General features: G+C 50.9%; 1 protein-coding gene across 2 annotated transcripts in view; it reads right to left on the reverse strand.

The window, feature by feature from the left end:
• KIAA1210 (KIAA1210 ortholog) overlaps positions 1-4,088 on the reverse strand; it is a 57,734-nt gene extending 53,646 nt beyond the window's left edge. The window contains exon 1 of one of the 2 annotated variants that reach the window (XM_084813738.1): positions 3,924-4,088. The gene's annotated coding sequence lies outside the window, so the exon portion shown is untranslated. The remainder of the gene's footprint in view (positions 1-3,923) is intronic. The other variant, XM_084813741.1, reaches the window with a different exon arrangement.
• Between the last annotated feature and the right edge of the window lie 1,912 nt (positions 4,089-6,000).

Here is a 6,000-nt window from a genome sequence, read left to right on the forward strand (position 1 = left end):
TGTAATACATAAATAAAATATGGCACCCAAGGCAGCAACTGAGCAGGGCTGCAAACAGGTGCATAAAATGTACCAGTTCTTACAAACATAAAGTTCTTCAGGAAAGAAAAAAACATTCTGCCTCTCCTTGAAGGCACACCCTTTGCCCTGAAAATGTTGGCAGGTAAACATTTTGATGCAGGACTAAGAAAACAAAGAGATGTACACATGTGGGGGAACCAGGCATTAGATGGAAGGGACTCGCGTCTGTCCCTGCCCCGACGTCGCTCTCGCATCCTTCGATGTCCACATTGCATAAGTATTTGGAAGCTAACCACATGGCTGACAAAGCAGCCGTACTAGAGACACAAAGATTAACAAAAATCCCAGGGCAGAAGGTGGGGGAAGAGGGAGATGATCAGACTGCCAGACCTACTGAACTACTGCAGGTTTCCCAGAAGGCTGTGCCCCCTTTTCCTGGCCACACCCGCTTAAACCTGACTGCTGAGCATTGGGTAGTTTTCCAGATCTTGCATCTTTCCCCCCACCCATTCTAAAAGGATCCGCCCCTTTTGCCTCTGGCCTCGCCCTTTTTGTCTTCAGCTCCTCCTACCACTGGAATGTCCCTGCCCCCCCTCGCCCCTCCAAAATGGAGTTTGGCTCTCTGGCTGAAAGACGTTCCCCACTCCCGGCCTAAACACTCTATGAAGCTTTATATAAGGACTAAATGGTATCTTTACTGTGCCCCATCTCCCATCCTGCTAACCTTAGCGGCAGGTCAAACTGACCTCCGGAAGCAGTTCTGCCAAAACAAAGCCCTCTCAGGCTGTTTATTCCTAGCCAGTGTTCACTCCCCAATTGTTCACTCCCCAACTGACCTCAGTGTTCATTCATAGAATCACAGAATCATAGAATAGTAGGGTTGGAAGGGTCCTATAAAACCATCACATCCAGCCCCTGCTCAATGCAGGAATCCAAGTCAGAGCATCCCTGACAGGTAGCTGTCCAACCTCATCTTGAATGCCTCCAGTGTGGGAGAGCCCACCACCTCCCTAGGGAATTGGTTCCATTGTCGTATTGCTCTAACAGTCAGGAATTTTTTCCTGATGTCCAGCCAGAATCTGGCTTCCTGTCACTTGAGCCCATTATTCCATGTCCTGCACTCTGGGATGATCAAGAAGAGATCCTGGCCTTCCTCTCTGTGACAACCTCTCAAGAACCTGAAGAGCACAATCATGTCTCCCCTCAGTCTTCTCTTCTCGAGGCTAAACATGCCCAGTTCTTTCAGTCTCTCCTCATAAGGCTTTGTTTCCAGTCCCCTGATCATCTTTGTTGCCCTCCTCGGAACCCTCTCCAGCTTGTCTGCATCCTTCTTACAGTGTGGTGCCCAGAACTGGACACAGTACTCAAGATGAGGCCTAACCAGTGCTGAGTAGAGGGGAACTAGTACTTCCCAAGATTTGGAAGCTATGCTTTTATTAATGCAGCCCAAAAGAGCATTGGCCTTTTTTGCAGCCACATTACATGGATGGCTCATATTCAGCTTGTGATGTACAACAATTCCAAGATCCTACTCGCTTGTAGTATTGTTGAGCAAGTGTCCCCCAACTTGTAACTGTGCATTTGCTTTCTTTTTCCTAGGTGCAGAACTTGGCCTTTATCCCTATTAAATGTCATTCTGTTGTTTCCTGCCCAGAGCTCCAGTCTATCAAGATCACTTTGAATTTTGTTTCTGTCTTCCAAAGTATTAGCTATCCCGCCCAATTTTGTGTCATCTGCAAATTTGATCAGGATTCCCTGCACCTCCTCCTCCAAGTCATTAATAAAAATGTTGATGTTCACTCAATGTTCACTCCCCAACTGACCACTGGAAGCAGTTCTGCCAAAACAAAGTCCTTTTGGGGTGTTGTATTTCCCAACCAAAACACCGGTTATTCCAAATAAGCCATCCACAACACATCCTGCAATTGTACAGTCCCCTAGCACAAGTGGAGTTTCAACCTCGGGGGCAGGGGGCATAAATACTAGCATAAATTAACTTTCATGAAACTATTGAAACCTATCACACCTGTGTAAAAATGCCATTTCTAACATTGGTGTAATAAACGCTTTTCAACTGAGAAAAAAACCGCACTATCATGAATGCCAGAAAATAAAGCGGGTTTCTACCCCAAATATACACAGCAACAGGTACAGAAACCACCACCACAATATTGCTTTTAAATGTCACACACAAAGGTTCAGATAGGAATAAAAGATACAGGAAGCTGGTATCGAACTGAATGCAATTGAAATACTAAGGCTTAGCCATCACAAATCTGTGCATTGGCTCAAATTGTGCTTATAAATGCACAACATCTCCCAAGGGCAATCAAACCCATTCACATGAGAGAAAGAAAGGATGAGAAGGTGGGGGAGAGAAAGTTAGAGCGGGGGTTGGGGGAGAGAAAATGAGAAAGCATATGGTAGCAGGCTTGGGTGTATAACTGGCCTGCCTTGCTAATCCCTCCGCCTCCCCATGTCCTTAAAATAGACAGATGGAGCCTTTTGACATCTTGAGCACTGACATCCCCGGAGATGCATTAGTACGGCCTGCCTCAAAGATTAAACCCCAAAGGCTGAGAGGGGGGTTATGTCCACCCATCCCCACCCCACCAAGCAAGAGATTCCAGACTCTTAAGAAACGCATGTTGTGAAACCTTCATTGCATTGTCTGGCCCTCTGCTCAGCGGGGGACTCAAAGAGAAAAGGCTGCCACTTGGTCAGCAACTGGATTTCCTGAAGGGCCACTCTGAGAATAAAAATAGGGATGGCAGGCCAACACGCCGCCGCCGCCGCCACTCACACCTGCCTAAAGGGCCCACGCCCCATCTGCAGTGGCTCCTGTTCCCTCCAGCCACACCTTTGTTTTGCCTGTAAATGCGCAACTTTTCGGCAAAGGGCAGCTGGTACCTCTCAAGTGGGCAGACTTGGCCCACTGCCCTCCAGTTGCAGACTCCTATTCTAAAGGGAATGGATCGCCCTTTATTTTAAAGGGCAAATTGGTGTTTATTCTAGAATATAATGATGACACACACTACAGGTGAACACAATTTCAGGATGATCTGAGAACGCCAAACCTGCAAGCAATATTCCCAGTCTCACCCTTCTAGCACAGACACTTCTTACTCCATGCACAATTAACACGTGTGCATTTATTTAAAGCTAGCAGCCGCCTGTTTCCCAAGGGCTGTGTCAGGAGTTATTATATTTTAAACCCGCCAACAAAGAACATGAAATGCAGGATCTCTCACGCACCCAGCCAAGATGAATGTGCCAATCCCGGCACTGCCGTAATTTAGCGTCTGCACAAGGGCTCACCACCAGGGTCCAGTTTCGAAGGCCACAAGACCGCCAAGCCCTGAAATTCGTGAAGGGGGCACGAAAGAGGGCCTCGGGAGCATGTACAGAGTGCGTTTTCCTCTCCAACTGAACAAGCACACAGCCTCACACGCGCATGGGGTTGGAGGCGGAATGGTTTTCTAGATCAGAGGGGGCACTTCCAAGCAGGGGTTTCTAGATCAGAGGGGCACTTCCAAGCAGGGCTGGACCTCGAGAGTTCCCGGTATAGGCATTCCTGGCATCATTCCTCACACACGCCGTTTCTTCCAATGTCTCCAATAGCATCCTACCCTGAACAATGTTAATGAGTCGCGGGGGGAGGAGAGCAGTGTGGGGGCAGAGCTGAGCCCCCTCCCCGGTTCCTTTCTGGGGTCAAGACACAAGTGGGTCTCCCCCCCCAGCAAGAGCCCGGCAGGGACCCGATCCTCCTGCTGCTGAAAGAGACGTCCAGGCTCCGTCCGGCCCTCCCCTGGCAAACCGAGGAGGCCGTTGCTCCGAAGCTCGGGACGCCCCAGACGGCTCGGCGCCCCGCTCCCGCCCCCTGCCCCGATGGCGCTACTTACGCCCCGCGGGACTCCAGCCGCGCCGCGTCCTGCCCTCCTCCTCCTCCTCGGCAGCTCCAGCGGCTCCCCGGAGCTCCGCCCTCGCTGCCGCCCAGTCGCCGCCCCAGCGGGCGGAACCGCCGCAACCAGGCGCCGCGCCGAGCCGCGCCGGCCCAGCCCCGCTCCTCCTACGGCGCGCTCTGCGGCCGGCTCGCGGTCTTTCCCCCTCCCGCTCCGAGCCAGCGCTCAGCCCTAGAAAAGGGCAGCGGGCGCGAGAGAGGTCCTCCGAGCATGTGCAGAGTGCCTTCCTTTCCGCCGGGGGGCGAAAGAACCGCGGAGGCGCTTTTCGGAGCGGAAATGGCAGCAGCATGGGGCTTCCAGGTCAAAGGATGAACGCACGCACCCCCCTCCCCGAAAAGAGGGGATGAACGCACGCACCCCCCTCCCCGAAATAAACGCACGCACCCCCCTCCCCGAAAAGAGCCTAGCGGGGGCACCTCGAAGACTAACACGCAGTGCTCGAATTACCGGGGGGGGGAGGCGCGCCCCCACCCCCGTTAGCTTTTGTGACGTCCCCCTTAGCGATTGCCTTTTTTGAAAGCTTGGGGAGGCATGATTTGGCAAAAATGAGGGAGGAAGTCAAAATGGGGGGGGATTTGGATTTCATAAGCCCCCCCCCCTTAAATCGAGCACTGCTGACAGATTAGTTGCTGCAGAGAAGCCTTCCCGGAGCAGCGTCCGCTGCCTCCCGTGCATGAAGCATGGTCCGGTTGGGTTGACAGAAGGGTATATAGTTCCAAGTGGTATTTTTGGTTTCTTTTGGAGAAGAGCCCACTGGAGACTAGCATTGCCACCCCGTTCATGCCCACTCAGAAGTACGCCCCACTGAGTTCACTGGGGCTTACTCCCAGGCAAGCAGGTCTTCAAGCATTTTTGAATCATTTTCTTTCAGCGGTGTAATTAAGTAATTTTAGACTCTGGACCAAATCCCCTTATGCTCCCAGACGGTAATGTGTATTAGGCTGCAATCCTATCCATGTTTAGACAGAAAAAAAAATCCTACAACTCCCAGCAAGCTTTAAAGGGGAAGTGTGCCTTCCACTTTCTAGGGCTGAGAGCAAGCTGGGAGTAGTAGGACTTTTTTCCCTCTAAACATGCACAGGATTGCGCCCTTCCTTACTGCAAGGAAATGTGGTGACCCAGCCCTGCTGTGTTGGGCAGATGATCTCCTGGTCATTCTGCTGAGTGCAGCCCTAGACATCTGCCCCCAAGTCCTACCCAGACAGCACCCCTATGTATTTGTTTATAAATATACAAGTTAAGCATAGGTGGAGGCTAGCACTATATGAACCACTAGATCCCGTGAGAGCGGCATCCTGCACCCTAAAGTGCTTTTCAGCTTTTAGCCCATAGCTCTGCTGTTCATTCTCTGTTTCCCCCACTCTCTCTCTCTCTCTCTCACTCACACACACACACACACACACACTATTTCTTCACACAATTCACAGCCTCCTCTCTATAGCATAGGTGGATGAGGTTTGAGGGCATTTGTCGCCTTCCAAGTAGCCTCACTCATTCAAAACACTCCCCCAAAAGATCTCCAGTTGTTTCCTAACCGTTTGCACCCATTGATAAAAAGATCTACCAGTTATTCTGGAAAAAAACAGCCAAGAGGCAGGTGGAAGCACCTTAAATTTATTTATTTATTTATTTATTTATTGAATTTCTTAATCGCCCAGCTGGACGGTCACCCGGCCACTCTGGGCGATGTACAATAGTACAACACTTTAAAACAATAAAATTCCACATTAAAACATTGCTTCTAAAATTACCCTTGTTGTTGTTCAGTCAATCACCCCAAATGCCTGCCTGAACAACCATGATTTTAATGCGTGGCGGAAGGTCATTAAAAAGGGGGCATGGCGGAGTTCCCTAGGGAAGGAGTGCCACAGAGTGGGGGCCACCACAGAGAAGGCCCTCTCCCTCATCCTCACCAGCCTAGCTGTCCTGGCTGATGGGACAGAGAGAAGGCCATCCGAGGCCGATCTTGTTGAGCGGCCTGTCTGGTGTTGCTGGAGGTGCTCCTTGAGATAGGCTG

The sequence above is a fragment of the Heloderma suspectum genome, chromosome 9, assembly GCF_057233095.1.
Source record: "Heloderma suspectum isolate Gila_16-S chromosome 9, 16-S_ref, whole genome shotgun sequence".
Classification (NCBI taxonomy): domain Eukaryota; kingdom Metazoa; phylum Chordata; class Lepidosauria; order Squamata; family Helodermatidae; genus Heloderma; species Heloderma suspectum.